General features: G+C 37.8%; 1 protein-coding gene across 1 annotated transcript in view; it reads right to left on the bottom strand.

Moving 5' to 3' along the window:
* LOC149411383 (uncharacterized) overlaps positions 1 to 21,081 on the bottom strand; it is a 65,826-nt gene that overhangs the window by 14,372 nt on the left and 30,373 nt on the right. The window contains exon 2 of the mRNA XM_089647695.1: positions 5,259 to 5,479. The gene's annotated coding sequence lies outside the window, so the exon portion shown is untranslated. The remainder of the gene's footprint in view (positions 1 to 5,258; positions 5,480 to 21,081) is intronic.

Here is a 21,081-nt window from a genome sequence, read left to right as displayed (position 1 = left end):
GCGTATTATCAATTGTGGAAATATGCACACAATGAAATTAGTACGGGTAGTCGTATAACATGGCTAATGTCACCAAGAGCTATAAAAAAATATAAACCACGGTTAAATGCCCTTAAAAAAAAGTAATGTAAGTGTGATATGTAATAAGAAGTGGACATATTTAAATGTGCACAAGTGTAGTCAGCTGTAATAATAATTAGCCTGCTTTTTTTTTTAATGTATATTTTATTTAGTTATAAGAGTTTACACTTGCTTGCCGCAAAGTGAAGTCCGATAACGGCATGCGTCGTTAAGGTGCCCGTAAACGAGCAAGATAAATAAATTGCATATTATTACCTATTGCCGAACATTATTTTACCGGCAATAAAAAGCACGATTTTAATAATAGTAAGAAATTTTTTCAATAAAATTTCTAATAATATTTGCAAAAAATAAGAGTAATAATATCAACAACAAAAAAATCATGCCGTGATGAAGACCGCATCAATAAGAAGACACTCCAAGAATCAAGAGAAATTCCCTTTTGAATCTCTCGCTACGCAAAATATATTGAAATTGGAAAAGATTTGGTTCACAAGCAATATACTCCCCCCACTGGGGGTTGTTTTTTATAGTTTTTTTTTATTTAGCTACCATGAGAATAATAAACCACCACTATGGCAATAAGAAGCAAAGAAAACCGAATGGTGATAATGCGGTAAATTGGACGTAAAGTAAAGATCATTTTTTTAAATGCTAGATAGAAACATCAGGCACACACATCAACAACTATTATTCTGAGCAGGATTTTTCTTGCACTTGAAGAAGAACCAGGTAGCCAGGGAGAATGACAAAAAAATGAGTGAGAATTCTTTACAATAAAGAAAGAAAGACGAAGAAAGAGTTATTAATGAAGGGAATAAATGAGTAAATATCAGCTTCAACAGCTATAAGGAGGGTTTTGAAACAGAATAGATGGGTACTTTGAGAGGGGTAAAAATATCCTCATCGAAGTTAATGTTTCAAAGACCCAATCATGTTTAATTATGTCGAAATGACAATCTAGACTCCTTCAACGGAAGCAATCTTCCCAACATGCCTTCCATCGTGATATACTTGGTGTGACCTGCTCATGTACGGGGCTCCATCGAAGCCAGTTTGCCCCTCAGAAGCTGGGCATACTGTATCAGCAGTGCCCGCAGATACTTCAATAGTACGTACCCCAATTGGGGATGCCACAGTCTCACTGGCTCCAGACAGTTGGGATTCTTACGCGGTATTCACATAAAAAAAGTACACAACTGCTAACCCTGCACAAATCGTAAGGGCGCCACACAATTGAATTTAGCAGCCACCTCTAGTCTAGAGCCCCAAAATTCCTTTAAAAAAACCCTCAACTGTACAGAAACGCTCAGTCTGTTTGATAGATTCTCCATCTTAACAAACGAATCTTTAGAGCACAGGCGTCGGAATGCTATCCTTACTCTACGGGTATCATGCGGAATAAATAGCAGGTTGTGGCGTCAACCCTGGCGGTAGTTGTTCGGTATGAACAATTTATGTCATTCCAAGAGGTCAGGGGTGTCAATAAAATACTTTGTTTTTTTTAAATGTCTACTGAAAGGACCCCATTCCTCCTAGATTGAAACATCTTGGTGCGTCTCAGAGAGCCAATCCACGTAACGTATGAATCGCGGTTAATTTCAGTTTGATTATTTATTAGGGTGGTATTGATTGAATAATGCAGTCGAATACCGATATCATTGCTTCGGACTTGACAAGCTTGATAGACTAGAATCTTTAGAAATTACTCGCTTAATTAATAAAATCGACCCTAACTTTGTAATGAATAAACAATTAGAATCATTTGGCAAGTCTCCGCTCTTGTATCCATTGTAATTTTCATAATAATTTCGACATTAAAATATGTAGTTAGGTTAGACCATCCCTACTTCAATGTAAACATGTACCCCTTCAATAAGTAACTTTGTAATTAATAAGCTATTAGTATCAGTTGCTAAGTCCCTACTTTCTTAATTCTTATAATAATTTCTCAAATGTAAACATGTATCTTTTCAAAAAGCAAATATAATCCCATCATAAATAATGATTTGACAGTAAAATTAGGTCATTAATAATGCATATTACCTGTGAGGTTTTTTCCCTAATAAATATTGAAATGAGCTACAAACCCAAGGTAATTAGCTTACTGGAATTACCAAATATTTAGAAATTCGACAATCTTAACCCCTCCGACATTTCGCGAACTTGAAGCTAAGATGTCTTAACCGAAATGTCAATTTCACGAAAACGTTGTCTTATTACCGCCTCACAATCAAAGCTCTATAAATGAAACATTACTGAACGGAGCCGAATAGTAAAAACTGTTTTAGAAAGGTTACAAAATAGGCTTTCAAATTGTTGTATCATAAATAAATATTAACATTTGTAAATATTTAAATTTAGAATGGAAACATGAAAAATAGGTTAAAAATGACTCACGTCATGTTTTTAGGTGAAAATGGTACTAAAATCACAGATTATGTAAACAAAAATATTTATTCTATTGTATATATGTGTAATAAACACTTTTATCACCTCATTTTTTTATCATTTCATATAAAAATATTTTATAAAAATTTAATATGTGAAGCGCGCGGCGCTACCGGCAGACATTTTGCGCGGATAAAAATTTTGTGTCAATTATGCGACTGTCAGCAGATTCCTGTTTTGTATTTCCATAGACAACTTGGTAGTGATGTGTAGCTTGATCTATAATCGACCTTTTAGTTTTTGTTTGAGGGATGTAACTAAAATAATAACGGAGTAAGAACGATTTCTATGGAGAGACACGCGTTGACGTGTAAACACGCTTATTGTACTTGACTGCTGTCGTATTTTTAACGCATATATCTGCTTACGTTGCTGAGGGGTTAAACGACTAAAATTGATTAAAACCCTATAAACTACCCCTCTCCCCCCTCCCCCATATGTTGTGTATATAAACCGTAGACTAAGAATTTTGTGTACCAGTCTGAAGATGGCTTTGACGAGCTGAAACCGGTTACGGTCAAAATAAAATTAAGTGGAATAAAGTTTTTTATTTGTTTTATTATAATATATTATAATTAAATTCCACCACAAATTATCGGTCTCAAAAATAGAAATATCCTAGAGGAATACAGAATTAAAGAATAGAGAAAATAAGTATGTAAAAGAGAAGATACAACTAGGCGTTCGTGATTAATAATTATCAGATTCCATTTTTTAGTAATATTTCGGAATCAGTCCTGCCTAGATCTAATAACTATTTTGTTATTTTGGACCAAAGGATGACAATTAACACAGTTTCAGCTGCGAGGGGATTTTGTTATATATTTTAGGACCGAGATATGAGAATAGTTTTTGATAAGCCGCTCTGTTGCTTGTTGGAACGGAAAGGTCATTTCTTCCCTTACTTCTGGTTTGATGTTCGTGTTTGGCTCTTTTGCTTTTATTTTTATGAAATTTATTTAATTTTTTTAAATTATTTTACTTATTTAAAATTACATATTATTTTATTTATAAATTATTTTATTTATAAAATTATTATTTTACCTTAGTCAACACCACTTTTATTTTTTTTTATTAAGTGACCTTGTTTTGTTACAACCGTAGCTTCTTCAGGGCTGTATAATACTGTATTCAAATTAAAAATCTACAATCTACAAGTAACAAGTGTTATCAATATTTATTTATATTCTAGTACAGGGCTTCCCTAACTGTGAGTCGCGACGCCCCAGGGCGCCGCGGGGTCATCGGAGGGGGGTCGTGAGGAAATCTTTATAGCGAGAATATCGTTCCATCAGCACTGCAGCGTTAAGGGTTTTATTACCGTTTGCGACATCATACTTGTGTGAGACAGGTTTCTCTGCAGTTGCAGTAATTAAGAATAAGTTCAGATCAAAAATAAATTCAGAGGCAGAGACGAGAGTGGCGATTTCTAAACTTCAACCTCGTTTTGAGAAACCATGCTCAGAATAGCAAGCACATCCTTCTCATTAATACCAAGAAAAAAATTGCTTTTTTTATCTTTTTTGTTTGCTTCCATTTTTGTTTTTATGTTGTGTTCTTTATTTTCTAATAAAAAATTTAGATACTATTTGGAGTTTTTCTGACAAATTGTTATTAGGTAACGTACCCATACTACGTGACCCGTTCAGGGGGGGGGCTTCAAAATACTACGCTTGGTACAAATGAGCGGCGGGGGCTTAGATTTTTTAGTCACCGGGGGGGGGGGAGGGGCGTCGCAAAAATATGGCAACTTCCCAACGGCGTCACAGTTGAAAAAAGTTTGGGAAGCCCTGTTCTAGTAAATACATTTTGCAGATGATAAGTTCCAATAATTAAATACTAATTAAAATATTTCACCATTTAGTAGAATATAATCGAATTTAAAATACAGCAGACATACAAAATATTTTCTGTATATTTATCACAATTATTTTTTCAAATGTGAAATGGTCATGTTTTTTTGGACTTTCTCGCATTAAGATACCTACCTACCAGCCTGAACAAGTTTGAGAAAATAATTTCATTGTGATAATGACTTTTATTTATAGTAATAATGGAATTATAGAATGGAGTAAAAGAATTTGGTTGAGTTAAGGGCTTTAAAAACTAAATTATTTAAAAAAAAAATCCTACCATTCGTAAATCTTAACTTCTTTTCAATATTTTATAATAAGCCATATTATCAAACTTCAGGTAATTGTTTGGTTTCGGTTGCCTCCGTATTGTACCTTTTTCAAATGTCTACTCAGAAGATTCTCATTTCTGAGCACAAACTTCCTCCTGTTTTATATTATGTTTTAGTTTTAATGTTCTTGTTTTGTCCTGTCCTGATGTTATTGTTATTCTTTGTTTTGTCATCGCTTTGTACAGATATATAAATATGTTATGTTATATTATCTGTATTATAGTGTAGGAATAATTTTAAGAACATGACAACTATTACTAAATAATGTATCCACAGAACTACTAATTATTTTGGGTATAATTTTCAGAAGAGTTTGAATTTTGTGTCTGAATTCTATTGAGCTATTTATCAGTCTTAGATCAAGTTGGAGCTTTAGGTTATAATGCACCAAAAGCAACACTAAACCTTTAACTAAAATGCACAAGTGTGCAACAGTTTCAGGTTAGGTGCGAGACCTATGGCAACAACAGTTATCCTAATTTAAATTCAATGAATCAATCAAAAATGCAAAACAATCTTATTTTTAAATCTATCGTATTACCTTGAACAATTCCTCTGCGCTGTTACACTATGTGTACTTGCGAACACGGTTAGCCTTCTCCTAGTCAGTAGTCACACACAAACACTTTCACGGTAGATAGAGTAACAACAGTACAACAGTACTAGTTAACAGTAATAAGTCCCAAACACACTGCACATGGGGCGATCCAGTCACTACTTGTCCACGTCTAGCTCGGCCTCAAACGCTGCACACGGGAGCGTCTGGAAAGAAGAGAATATTACATTAATACAGATGTTCAATTAGCGCTTTGATAGCCTCAGAGCTGGTTGTAGCCACCCCCAGCTACTGATAAAAACCAGCTCACAACACACTAGAGACCCTAGCGATCGTCCAGGACACAACACGTCTATCAAAAACAATTGCATTTGCAACTCTCCGCTTGGACGGGCTGCATCTCTTCACCCTTCTTTGCTTACTCATAAATTCAATATTTAAATTACAAATGAATGATCTTTCTCGTTGAATGACCACTCGAGAGATAGATAATCAAATTTATGAATTTATTTTGAACTTCCCATAGTCCGTTAATATGTTTAGTAGCTAGATTAATTGAGCTTTGTAGAATACCAAAAGATTTCACTAATGTTCCTATCATGGAATATTCCAGATAATGTTTTTTTACATGTAGTCTGCGTGTGGACGTTATTTTCTAAGAATCATCATCTGTTTACGTTAAAAATTGCATTATTCTGTAGTCACAAACATTTCCAGCAAACCATTTACAGCTTACAGAAATACTAATATTCAATATTGGCCCAAAAATACAAGTTGGGGTAATTTTGGTAACTAACACAGAATAAAAACAAAATATGTGATAAACAGTGAAATACAGGAGGATTCAATGGCTTTAAACTACAGTAAGTAGTTAATATGTTTCAATATTAATATTCAGAGTTATGGAATGAGTGTGGACAAATTCAAAACCGAGAAGTCGAAAATCTCTATTGCTCAAGTGGATAATATATATTATAAACTGTCTCCATCATTCCTCAGAGGCCATAATATAAGCTCTGTACTATTATACATACATCATAAGGAAAAAGGCAGCTAGGAATATACAAAAGTAGCATTCTGATCAGTGGCGGCTTGAACTCACAAAAATGGGTAGTGAGCTAAAAATATTGCCAATCTATCCCTACCAACTGGAATGATCGGTATGCGAACTGTAAACTAAAGTGGCGCCATCTCACCGAAGAGTTTAAGAGGCATTGGCGAGCGCCGTTCGTGTTTCGGAGAAATTTCAATACTGTGGATGATACCCACGCTCTGCACGTATAGATAATAATAATAACTTAATATTTTTATTTCATTACTTTTATTTGCATTGCTTTTTGATAATATTATTATGGGTTGATAATTATTAATTTTAGATTGACCTCCCTAGAGCTAGCCGCCACTAATTCTGATTATACTAGACCTTTCACATATTAAATAAAAAGTACATCAGAATGCGACATTATCGAATTCCCAGCTGCCCAAATTTGAATGGTCCTGCAGCTTAGAACCCTGTTACAACCTCTCTTTCCACTGAGTGTATCGTTTATGAGAAAGAGGGACAGGTTACAATAGAGTTATCAACTGTACGCCTATAGATAATCTCGGAAGGTTCGAGGCCAAAACCTAACTTTATGCTCTATTTATTTACCCCAAAAAAAGGGATACCATAGTTCCACTCGCTCCAGAAAGACAGGTAAGATGGGAGAAAATGGTAACATCCTGGACTTAGAAAGTAGAAAAAGAAATATTAATTAAAATTAATGTGATTAGAGATCCTCAAGGTCTATGACGTGTTGCGCTTCTTCCTCCTTTCGCGACCATTTTGAACCACCTTCAGTGTTCATCAGAGAAGAAGCACGTGGACATAATGCACAAAGGTTTTTTAATGTCTTTTTCCGAAACGACTGCGACAAATTAATATTATTAATTTGATGACACAACAATGTTTACAATAACTCCAGAAGCAATGTTCAAGGAACAGCAAATCTTTCAATTACACTCCCGTACAGTGCGTCGTATTATGTTAGTTATTCAGTTTTGTGTAGTGATTAAATATTTGTTCATACATCAGGAAAATTCAACAATGCAAGCACAGAAAACCTACTGATATTTTCATTGTTACCGTCAAGGTTAACAGTCATATTTCACAATGGTTATGATTCATGTTAATGTATATATTTTATTGCTTGCGAATCTCCAAAGTGAAACAATGACGGAGTCGGTGTAAATTAATTGTGAAATACATATTATAAAATCAAAACTATACCATCAACACAAATGAAAATGAAATTCTGCATATATTTTTATCCACCCTCGAGACATATACATGGACACAATTAACAACGAAGAACCTTTTTTGTTGTTTTTAAAATATTCTAATAAATTCAAAGGGGTACCTAAGCTATCATCATACTTTCAAACTGTTTTGGCTAATGTGAATAATATGAAAGAAAACTTGTTCTATATTTAACTGCAGTGTCCTCCTGTCTATATGTTTTTGATGCCAGTTATGAATTTATCATGAAATAATTTCACAAATCAATAATCACAGCATAATTTGCGTGGTACATATTCTTACATGTAGATAATGCACAATATTTTATTGTCACATAGAATCCTTCATTTTGTTTTACCAAACAATTTTTCACCAAAGATCCATCAGCTGTTCAGATTTTTGAAAATCCCAATAAAACAAGATTTCTACGTACGTCGCGACAGCTACGTGCAACGTGAGTTTATTATGTCAGAGTAATATTACCTAACAATTTCAAGTGCAGGACAGAATAAACGTGTGGTAAATAGGTAAAAGATAAATCTACAAAAAACGTAGTAAAATCCATAGATACCTGATATCAGGGAGGCAGACAAGGCTGAAGAAACGAAGATCAGATATTCAGGCGTGAAAACACTAAATTAACAACCGACAGATACACATTTTTTCGCTACACCTGGAAAAAACGAACACCAAACGCGACAAATTTTCTCCGATAATGCGACTGGATAAACGTCAAACGCTAGCAAAACGAATAAAATTCTGCCAGAGTGCGAACTCAACAAGAACTCGCGACTGATTTTCGATAATAACACCGCAATATAGATTCGATGGCGTACACTTGAAACAGATCAGACGCTATCAAGTAAATTTAATAGGTGAGAATTGCTGCGGCCATAGGAAAAACGAGTCGGTCGTTCGATGCTTCCATATACGAAACGGAGTGCTGTGGGGCGCGTGCGCGGAGCGTGAAACAGCTGACAGGAACTAAACTAGCGCCAGCGCTCTGGCGGCCTACACGAGAAACATGCTAATAAATGTTGTCAGCTGTGAATTTTATCGAGATTATTATTTTCCATTGTAAAAATATGTAGTTATTGTGTTAACTACTAGTTGTTACTCGTTAAAAAATCAAAGAACGTAACATGACTTTACTCCGCTTTAAAAATGGCATGCAACATGAATCAATATTATATACATATGCAGATATAAAAATTTAATAAAGAAATAATATAATTTAATACATATTAGAGGAAAGTACTTTACTGCCTGCCTGAATTTGAAGACTATTTTTGTATTTTTCTCAGCACATCCTCACCGAGGGAATTAAGTTGTATTTTCGTCATTATTGTTGGCATCAAAAAAGTTCATATTTTTGCAGTACTTGTAGATAAACGTCGGCGCAATAAGGAAAGGTAACCATTTTTTTCAAGACATGTTCATGATAAAAATTACAACCTTCCCAGATTTTCTTAAAATATTTTTATTTTTCTCATGTTTTAAGCCATTAAGCGATTCTCACGATGACTAATTAATTTTGATGAGGCGTGTGGCCCCGCTTTCTAAAAATGCGACGTCAAATATTTAGGGATAAATCAAGCGATTGACAATATTATTATTCGATCTTTGGAATTTTTTGTACTTGTTTGGACAGCGACTAAACAGGACAGATAACCAAAACCCAATGGGTATGGTCACCACACAAGGAAAACAAATTTCAAGAGCGACGAACACGGCATTGTTTGTATACGTTTATATGTACGACGCGGAACGTGGCGAATAGTGGGTAGGTACTAAAATCAATAGCAGATAAGAAATAATAAGCGTGCTTATGAGCCATTTATTCTTATGTAGATTATGTTGATTCGATGACATGTTATAATACCTATGATATTACGTTAGGAGAAGAGCACTCCTGTCCTAGTGCGACCGGTACACCAGGGGGCACTGATTTGTTCTGACTTGTAGCATGTGCTCTGCGGATGGGAATGAGGTTCGAGTTTAATCGACCAGTATAATACATAAATATATTTAAAACCTATTAAGCTAAGAACGGAATATAGGATGGACATAAAAATGAGTCGAAGAAACGACCCGTTCATCAACAGTTGATGTTGGCTTCACAGTTGATGCATGGTGTTCCGCGAACGTGCACCGGTGCACAGGGCATCAATGCTGCTAGCTCTCCTTCGAGCAGACTCCATTTATATACCTATAGAACAGACTCATCATGCCTGCATTACGTCCACGCATTAGATATGGCAATCGGTCTGTTAACAACGGACCGCCCTCCTTTGCGCAGAATCAAGCAGGTGATAGGTATTATGGGGCTCCAGCCCGGAGGTGGCTGTACAGAGTTAGCAGCTAATCATTATTGAAGAAGAAATTGCTAGCCATTTCTATACAAGAGGCCAGTGACGCAAACGTTACACTTTGATATATTTACGTGATAGGAAAATTATGTTTTAGAAGTTGTTTCCAGAATGGCTGGATAAGCAGGTTATTTGTTTTTCTTTGAAAAATAATAATTTTGTCTGTAAATTTTATTGGCAAATCTTTACAAAAAAACATTTTTCTGTGAATTACTAAGACTTCTTGCTAGGATTTTTTGGAGTTAATGCGAAAAACAGAATCCTTAGAACAAGGTCAATTCAAGTATACCTTCGGAATGAGCCTTACAAACGAGCTTACACTGTGAATCTTAAATTGCTGGATCATTTATTACGTATTCTGTGTTGTTACGAAAATCATCAATAATTATTAGATTGTTGATGACCTACAACATGGTTAATTAAATTATCCATTTGTCAAAGTTCGTTTCAACAGCTGTACAACGATAAACTGACACCCACACTGGCAGGGCATACATGTGTACATAAAGTAACTAATAACTTCTGGTTTATTAGTTTTCTATGTCATTATATTCTATGATCGTTGAATATAGTATTATTCTTACTCTTGATATTAATTTATGTTTTTTTATTATTTCAGTAGCTATTAAAAATGAGTGGGAAACGGTTTACAAGGTTTTGGAAATTATTAGATATCAATGACATGATATCTAATAATTGGGATCGGTATCAATGACATTTCTCTATGAAATATCTGTGATTATACACATTTTACTGGGCGGGGTTCGTACCTAGGGAATGATTTGAGGTAAAGATAAAATACAATGCTAAAAGTATTTGTGGTGTTTGATTGTACGTGTGTTAGTGTCTAGTTGTGTTATGTAGTGGAGAATTGTGCGTGCGCATTGATTAAGTTACGAGAAATGCTTTTCTTAACTTTAATGACGGTAGGGAGTCAAAAATATGTCGACAATTGAGTTGGGACAAAGATTATTGAATTTTTTGGGAACATGGAAAATTGAAGCGTTTGTTTTATTGATTTGATTCACTTTGCCATGCCATGTCTTCCTCAGATGTCCCTGACGTTTTCTATCACTCACTTATTCATTTTTACGTTTATTCGCACCGCATGCCTAAACCATCTAAACGCCCCTTTCTTATTCTTGAACACTGCGTTTTCTTCAGTTTTGCATTATTTCCGGATAGCCACATTTCTAACCCGGGTCAAATATTTGTTTGGTGACCAAATTTAAATAGCCAGTTGTTTGTAATCTTTGTAATAAATTGTTTGCCAGATTTTCATGTGCGGGATTTGCAATTTATACCAGTTTTGAATTGCCGTTCACGTTTGGGTGACAGGACTCTCCATAGTGTCCATGTTTTTACGATCTCATTTTTTTCTCAAGTTTTCTTAAAATACTTATTGAGTTACGTTTTCAATGTATTTTTATAATATCACTAGTACCAAAGATGATAGATCGCAAATGGCTATATATAATCTAAATTTTATCCCGCAATCTCGCGGGATTTGCAAACCATAGCCAGGTCTTGCCAACCTTTCTCTCAACACCTATTCCACTCCCCATTCCCTTCAGCCACACAACATGCCCCAATTGGAGATTCCATAGTCCATCTAGTTCCGCGCAGCTGGAAGCAGTTGGGGCCCACAAGTTGCGTCTCCCCTGACTGCAGTACCTATGTAAAACCGTCCATTATTGAGCATGGAGTCGTTCTGCTACTTTGATTTTTTAACTCTCAAATACGAAACCTGCTTCGGAGTAAACCCGATGTACCACGTACGACCAGTACTACAAGCCAAATAAAGATTCCCCGTGGATCGATGTTTTCCATAGTGTCGGGTAAACGGGGTCGCAGCATCAGTAGGGGGAATTCGAACTAGGGCACGACGAGATGTAACCTTTCTGCTCGGGCTGTCGATCTTTGACCAGTTTTGTAGTCTCCGGGTCAGGGCGGTCCGGTCTGCCTTGGGCTATGGACGGGGATATGAATAATAACTTCTGGATATTGCATTATTGTATGTAGTAAATGTATTGAGTATGTAAATATTTATAAGGCTAGGAAATATACTAGGTACTTTCTATTAATTAGATAGGCGCAAGTACTATTGAGGTGAAATTTCACAAAAAATGGCGCTTTGTATTTTTTTATGTGAGTACCGCAAATAGTCGAAGAACTGTTCCCAACCGTCTGGAGCCGGGGAGTCTAGGGATCGCAAATTGGGGTAGTGGGGAGGGGGAGGAGACGGGGAAGAGGAAGGTGGGGAAGTACCTGGCTATTCAGATCTGGTCACCAAACACGACTAAAGCCATTTCAAGCAATATTTCGATTCTGAATGTTGGTATTTCACTGAAAGTATCTAAATAAAAAATATTAGTTGATACGTTAAATCACATCAAACAAATATAAAGTTATCATCGTCAACAGAGCATTTTTTTTTGCTGAAGGCACAAAACCTTTCGAATAGTGAGACTTCATGAAGTTTGCGCAACTTTTCTTTCTTTGAATCCCGACGTTAACGATTTTTACATGATGACAACGTCACTTCCATATTGTTTGTGTGAATGCACTATGAGCTGTGGAAGTTTAAAATATTATAGTAGAGGCAAATTGTTTTAGTGTTGAATAAGACAAAGAAAATATATTCTAATAACGCGATATTTTTTCGACAATTTTCGGCAACATAAACACAATTTATCACAAAAATTAAAATAAGGATAATATATTTTGTATTTGTAGTAAGACTAGTCGTTTTGTAAAAACGAGTGGATCCAGTATAATTGATTGTTTGGAAATAATCAAATAGAGATAGTCTCGAACACTATCAAACCACAACGTGTGATTGAATGTCAACAAATCAGTAAATTTTAAACAAATAATCTACTTACATAATATACATATATAAACGTATTTTAAACCGTGTACGTGTATTGGTTTTATCAGTTTACAAACAATTAGTTACAAATCGTGTAACTTACGAATAACTGAATGTCATTCACTGAAGAGATAATAGAAGCATGTTGTGGGCGTGTCCGTCTTCTGATAAAATTAATCGAACATTTTAAAATATCGAATTGTATTCTTCTAGATCATAAAATTTTTAAATTTTTAATTTTCACTGTACGTTTTTATCCTGACTACGAAACCATTGGTTTTCAAACATGACGGTCCTATTTGATTAAATAGTTGTGTTTACGTTATTTATTTTATTTAAATTAAAATGACGCCACAAAGTGAATTTGAAATGATTAAAGAACGATCAATATATCAACCTAATATGCATAAGCAAGTGTGTGCCAAGAAAAAGTTGTGTGGCGGTTTATCCCCTGTTGGTTAGTTAGTTAGCACATAATTTTCTCTTTTCAGATATATCTATTTGAATTTTACTTTTGTTTTCGGTAATGAATGGATGCAAATCTTGGAAGCGGAAATTAACTCACTTCCCGACTTCTGATCTAACTGAAACTCTGCAAATAGACTCGACGACAATGCATTGTATCCTATAAATATTCGTGGCAATCACACACATTCACACACGCGCGGACATATGCGTATTTCTCTAAAATCGGATATGTTTTAAATGACGTTGTAAAGTAGATGCATTACAGTCAAGAAACTTTGTTTTTTTTAAGACTTGATTTTTTTTTTACTTTCTAAAATCTGCCTGACAACCTTGCGTAGTAACTTGGATTGGCAGATTCTGTTCAGTGGTGTCAATAATGGGGTTAGGTTGTGGCGGAGATGGTCGTCGGTCAGCTGCGCGAAGCATCTCTGCTGCTGTCACGCTGTCACGGATCTGTCAACGGTCTGAGATAGTGCGACGTGTAGCGTATAGTATGTAACACGGCCAACAGACTGTCACTGCCATTGAAAGGGAAACTACAATAGTGCGGTAATGACAGTTACGCGACGCCCATGCTCGTTGGAGATGTTACATACATATATATTTTATTATTATAGCAGTTTCGATTATCAAGTAAAATGGAATGCAGTCTCCTACAACGGAATTTCACGTTATTTACAAAAAAACCTGTGGAACAAACAGAAAACATGTGGAATCTACATCACATTTGAAGTAGATTTCGTAATAAGTGCAATTTTGGTATTTGATTTTTCGTTTTCCGGTAAATCGATCTTGAAGTTGGAAATGTTTAGGTCAAATTTGAAACTCATCGGTCGCTAGGGGGTTAATATCAGCTGTTGTCTTTTAAAATGCGTTGAAGCGTAGATCCGGTTTTTAAGGGGTTTAGTTGCCATAAAAAAAAGAAATTTTTAAAAAAAGAACCAAAATACAGTTTGATTTTTTTAATGGGGTTTTTTTATTTTATTTTTTTTTAATTTTTTTTTTTATTTTTTTTTTTTATTGTACAACAGAACATTCGTTCCAGTTACAGTACAATTTTACAAACAGTATAATTTTACATCATATCAGCATTTAGGTAAGTGACTCTTCAATAATTGTTTTAGTTCGTTTAAAGAACAGTCATTTACATCCAAATTCTTTGCTAGTTCGTTCAACAGCACCACTCCCCTCGTCATGCTATGCTTTGCCAGGACGTCGGTTTTGCCTTTTGGTACTCTAAATAAGTCATGGTATCGACTTCGGCTGTAGTGGTCTGGTACATATAAATCATAGCATCCCAAGAGGAATGGGCTATCAATAAAATTGTTCCAAATTTTGAAAGATATAGTGGCTAGGCTTGCTTTCCGCCTAGTTTCCAGACTCACAGAATTGGTTTCCTCAAGTAAGTCGATATGGTGCATGAACCTGGGATAGGTTCCATGCGTCCGCATATAGACATACCTGAGGAATTTTTTCTGGATTTGCTCTATCATTTCAATGTACTTCTGGTGGTACGGTGCCCAAACATCGCTCGCATACTCCAGCTTGCTTCTCAGTATGCCATCGAACAATGCAATGGTTCCCCTACGTTTCCCGCTTACACCGTGAATTTCCGGAATCCATGCACACAAAATTAATTATAGCACGCTGAAGACAGAACTTTAGAATTTTTGTAAAATACTGAATATGTAGTACCTAAGATGTACGCTGTCAAACTGTTGGAAATATCGGAGAATTCATAACACTGACTCTGAGTACTTAATAGACAGAAACAAAGAATAAAACGGTAAAAGAGAAGAAATAACGACGGAGTATTAAATTTTCATAATAAATGTACAAAACATAAAGAGACAAATAAGGTTTGAAATGTTGAAGTCTTTGGGTTCCAAAATGAGGTTAAACCACAAACCGTCTACAGCAAGAGAAAATGTGATCACATAACTTCTGTCCCACAAACTAACATAAAAGTTCGTTGCGAAACGTCGAAGCACTTTCGTGATAATAACTCGGAATAATATGAGGTCAGATAACGGCACGGCCCAACACAGGCCCCGGGGCCCTAGGCCCTAGGCCCTTGAACTATATCACTTTCTAAGGTTACTTGAAATTAAATGTAATGAATAAAATATATTCCCTTTCAATAGCTGATAATAATTGAAATATGTTTATTTATTTTACATCAACTGTGCAAGGATCTTTGTAACCTTTCAAGTCTCCTCATGCATCTAGATGCTATTTGCTTTTTCTTGTGTCATATCAAATTTAAACAACTGCGATTATGACTATTTATCTCTTTCCGTATCTGATAACTAACTCCTGATATATTTTTAACATAATTTATTCCAGAATAAAATAAATACATAAAAGATTATTAGGATCAGTTCTTAGAACTGACTAAGGCATTTTTAAGTTTTATCTTCTTAAAATAACCCTTCTAAGATCGGTATATTATTTATCAGGCTATTTGTTCGTTTTTGGGACAAACTCGTATAATCTCATAGAAATGTCGTGCCTTTCTTCGTGTCATAGTAAGAAATAATATGATCTAAACGGCGCGGCGTAGAAAGATAAAATACCGCGCTTTATATTAGAATTTAATCACAGAAGAATAAAATGTGCACTTTTATGAAATCAAAAATTCCAAAAAATGATTAATGCTTAAAAAATTATTTTCATACGAAAAGACAATAAGTGAGGTCTAATAAAATGCATGTTTTTTTTTCACTATTAGTAATTTTAGTTTTAAAAAACGTCAGGTGAGCCATTTATATTTTTTTATGCTTGCATTCAAAATTGTAACATTGCAAAAATAATGTTTTTTTTTTTTTATGTGACACCTCACAAGAGTGTCCCTGCCTGTGCAGTGCACAGACAGGGGAACTATGTCACCACCCGGTTGGGCGGCGTTGTGAGGCGGAGTAAGGTAGGGGCTGTAGGAAGGGATTTGTTAATGCGGGCCTTGAAGAGGCTCGGATTATAGGAGGGAGGAAAAACAGATGCCGGTAGCTCGTTCCACATACGAGCCGACTTACACAAAAACGAGTCGTAAAAACGGCCCGTTCTCATGAAGCCAACGTCAACCGTGAACGGGTGTTCAGTTCGTGTCCGTCGAGTTTCGCGCACGTGCACCGGTGCATCAGGAATCAATGCTGCTAGCTCCTTGGAGCAGGCTCCATTGAAATACCTGTAGAACAGACACAGCATGCCTACATTGCGTCTATGCATCAGAGAAGGCAATCGGTCTGTTAACAACGGATTGTCAATCAGACGGATCGCTCTCCTTTGCACAGACTCAAGCAGGTTTATCAAGTATTTTGGGGCACCAGCCCAAAGGTGGCTCCCAAATTCAATAGTTGGGCGGACTTGAGACTTGTACAGGGTCAGCAGCTGGTCACTGTTGAATAATCTCCTAGCCCTGTACAAGACGCCCAACTTTTTGGAGGCCTGATTTACTCGGGCTTCTATGGATCCCCGATACTTGAGCTGGTCTGATATAGTAACTCCAAGCATTTCAATGGAGTCTTTATTGGGGAGAGTGCTCCCATCAAATTGCACCAGACAGTCATTGATCTCCCTCTTTGCCGAAATTAGACACGCTTGGGTTTTTGAGACTTTGAAACTGACCAAGTTGGTCTTACCCCAGGCACGAACCATCTCTAGGTGGTGGTCAATTTTTCGCTTCAAAACTTCCCGAGCTGTTCGGACATCATAGGTGGAAGGGGGCTTGTCAAAAAGATAACCCTCGTGAACGGTGCTGTCATCAGCGTAGCAGTGAATTGGTGCACATTCAACGAGATCGTTGATGTGCAATAAAAACAGCGTCGGAGACAGCACAGATCCTTGTGGCACCCCCGCATTGATTTGGTGCGGTGAGGAAGAAGAGCCGTCAACCACGGTTTGAATTGTTCTTCCCCTCAGAAAGTCCGCAATCCAACTATGCAGGGTTGGGTGGATCCCATACGATGGTAATTTCCCGATAAGCGCCCGGTGCCAGACTCTGTCAAAGGCTTTGGAGATATCCAACCCAACGGTTTGGGTTTCACCAAAACGTTCCATGTACCGCCCCCAAATATGCGTTACATATCCGAGTAGATCGCCACACGATCGGTTTCGACGAAATCCATATTGCCGATCGCTTAGGATATTGTTATTCTCGAGATATGTGAGCAATTTGTTGTTAACCACCCTTTCTAATACCTTCGAGAGTATGGAAGTGATGGCTATGGGGCGGTAGTTAGAAGGGTCGGAACGGTCCCCCTTTTTTGGGATTGGGTGGACGATTGCCTTTTTCCAAAGGTCTGGCACCTTTCCACCTTTGAGAGAGAGCCTAAATAATTTCGCGAGCACTGGAGTCATTTCTGCAGAGCACCTCTTGAGGACCAAGGCAGGTATTCCGTCCGGCCCACTGGCTTTGTCGACTTTCAGCTCGTTCAAGACTCGGAGAACCTCTCTGTTCCGGATCTTCGGTTCCTCCATTTGAAAACCGCAGTGCGGAATGGAAGGGGGAGTCTCTCCGTTATCTTGAAGAGTTGAGTTTTCCGCGAAAATTTTGCCTAATAGTTCAGCTTTCTCGCGGGCCGAGTTAGCCAGCCGACCATCAGGCTTGGTCAGAGGTGGGAAAGTGGTTCTGCAGAAATTTCTTCCGATCGAGCTAGCGAGTGACCAGAAAGCACGGCTACCAGTGGGGCAGTCAGCCAGCTTTTTCGCAATTCTCTGGTCGTGATCGCTCTTAGTTCTATTTAGAACTCTCTTACAATCCCTTGCCCGTTTTCGGTATTCCGAAAGGTTATTCATGGAGCTAATCTTCCGGAGTGCATTAAAAGCCGTATTTTTGAGTCTGACAGCTTCAGCACAGCGATGGTCAAACCACGGTTTTGTGCCCGCTCCAGAGGATTTGACGGAGAAGGGAATGTAGCAATCCATTGCCGATGTGATTACTTCTTCTACCTCGCGTGCACAAATTGATGGGTCCTCGGAGCTAAAGCATACAGTACTCCAAGGAAAGACGCCGAAGAAAGACCGCATGCCGTCCCATTTTGCTGCCCTGTAGTGCCATACCTTCCTCTTTACATGTTTGTCGGGTTGACGGTTCATGGAGGATGGGACAGAGGTGGTAATCAGGCAGTGGTCAGAGGATCCTAAGGGCGCTGTCACCTCCACTCTGTACCCGAGTGGCTCACTAGTGAGAAACAAATCGAGTAGGTTGGCTCGATGTGATGGGATGTCTGGTATTCTGGTCGGAGATTCTACGAGTTGGCTTAGTCCATGGATAAGGGCAAAGGATTCTGCTGATCTACCGGCAGTTTGTTGGGCCCGAGAACTTCAGCCATTGTTCATTATGAACATTGAAGTCCCCCAGGATTACAAACTCGGCCGATGGGCAACGGGGCAAGAGAATATCTACAGTGTCACTCAAGTATTTAAACAACTCAACAGTGTCTGATTCGGCAAGGTTTGGTGAGCGATATAGGCACGCATAGATTCTCATCATACCGGTGAGATCCACACGTACCCATAACACTTCGTGTTTTGCGCTCTCGATATTTGCGAGACGAGCGCAGCTGATGTCAACACGGCTGTAAAGGCAGACACCTCCTTTGGGCCTGAAAAGGCTTTCCAGATGATATCCTGGGCAGTTCAGATAGGAGGTATCTGGGGGCTCGGCAATCTGTGTTTCCGTAAGGAAGAGGAGATGGGGATTTTGTGAGAGAAGGTGGTGGTGGATGGGAGTTAGGTTGGTGTGCAGACCGCGAATGTTAGCGAAATTCACCTTCATCCTCGGTCCACACTGAGGACTCCTACTGTTCGCTGTCGCTGAGTTTATATTAATTTGTTGTGAGTTCATAGTTTTTAAGTTTGTTTTATTTGTTTGTGGGATTTAGGATGGGTTGGGAAGGATTAGGTTAAAAAGGTTGGGTGGGGAGTTGGAGAGTGGAGCAACTGGATACACCAAATGTAAGGTATGTTCTTCTGACTGCGGTTCTAGGCAATGGGCAGGAGAGTCCGGCTGTGGAGGTCGCCCAGTGCGCCCCAAACGCTAGATGCTGGGTCCTCACCGGTCACGAACCGGCACAACATCAGCGGCAGGGTTTTTTCGCTGGCTGATGGGGCAGCCCATCCTTGGTCGTGAGCCCAAGGGTCGGGCCCCTGTACTATCCAGCGGCCCGGACAGCGATAACCGGTTTACTGGATCTCCCTCAACCGGCCTCTCCCAGACCGGCCCGCCCCGCAGTGAGTAGGCCGACCCATTCATCAGTGTGATCCAGAACGCACAACCCTCCATGAGCCCGGGCACCCCTGCTAAGTCACCAAACGTAGCGAACCACTTCAGGTGACCTGTGGCAGAGGTGTTGGTAACCCAGAGTATGATACCCGGGGCGGCGGTACCCATTGACCACCTCCCAAATTATATAATAATAAAATTTGAAAGCGTATATCACCTTTTACAAATAGTTTTTGGTTACGTTCCGTAGAAATATTCCATTTATTTTGATTTTATTGCAAAACGGAAATACTCCAACCTTCTGAGAAAATACGCCTTAGCACATCAAAACGGATATTCGGGTGTGTTCGATTCCCGCCACAGGGGAAAAACAAATATTACGTACATTACACCACGGGGTGTCTCGTTGTTATAAGTTATAGTATTTAATTTATTTACTTATGCGTTCATGCGTCCAGGATTTTAGGTCAACGACTATTAAAGTGTACATACGCGGGGGGCAATTCTCTTCCGTGACTACGTTGGAACCATAATGACCTCTCGTAAGAGTATAAAAACAAAACCGGTATTCTGACATTCACGATTAACTTCAGCTTCGAGAGCTCACCGTGCTTCTACATTTTAGAATACCGAGAGTACCAAGTTCTATCGGAACCAGTGGGACTATCCCCAACTGGGGTATGTTGTCATTCCGAAGGGAGTAGGAAAGAAATGAGATGTGAAACAGGAAGGTTTCAGATAGTACCTATTCACAGAACACGACAAAAACCATTTCAAGAAACGTTTCGATTAGGAATGGTGCTCTTTCACCAAGGAGATACAGAAAGTATCTACCTCCCTAACAAACATTATTTGGTCGAAAAGACTCTAATATGTACAATGTACATATATACATTTATAATGGTAACACTATTGATGATGTTTTTAATATGCCTCTATTGCTGCATAAAGCTGTCAATTCCTAACAGGTTTTTTGTTTCTTTTCTTCTTCATTGATTTCATTTACTTTACACAAAAGTTTATTCATTTGTTTTGTTTTCTTATATAAAATAATCATCTTTAATATGGATAAAATAATATTTATTCGCTATTGCTAATTACTTTCTCGGGTGTCTCCGACTTCTTCCACCACCCACTACTATACCACAATATTATAGTTAAAAACTAAGGCCTCACCATCGACAAAAAACTCGTTCTGTACCTACTACATGCTAACTAACTACACCTCGTATACAGTACAGTACAGTAGGTACACATTTAGCGAACCATACACGTGATAAGGCCTCACTATCGATCAAAGTTTAATATATCGAAGCCTAGAACCCCTACGGGAATCGATTCTGTGACTGTGAGGATACAAAACCGGAACCCAACCTCTACTCTACCATGATTTATTAAAAGTTTTATCATTTTTTTTAAAGCACAAGAATGAATTCCCCCCAACAATCTTTTGTATTTTTATTTAGTGATTAATTGAAGATATCGAGATATAAGATAAGGGCCGGATCAGGAGAGGCCGAGAGGCTCCAGCCGGACTCTTTCGACCCAACGCCTTGCACCGCAGTTGGAGGGATGGATTCATGTCACTCCTGGACACA

This window comes from Hesperophylax consimilis, chromosome 26 (genome assembly GCF_061612785.1).
Source record: "Hesperophylax consimilis isolate HC1 chromosome 26, BYU_Hcon_1.0, whole genome shotgun sequence".
In the NCBI taxonomy this organism is placed as follows: domain Eukaryota; kingdom Metazoa; phylum Arthropoda; class Insecta; order Trichoptera; family Limnephilidae; genus Hesperophylax; species Hesperophylax consimilis.
This window is presented reverse-complemented; position numbering and strand designations above follow the sequence as displayed.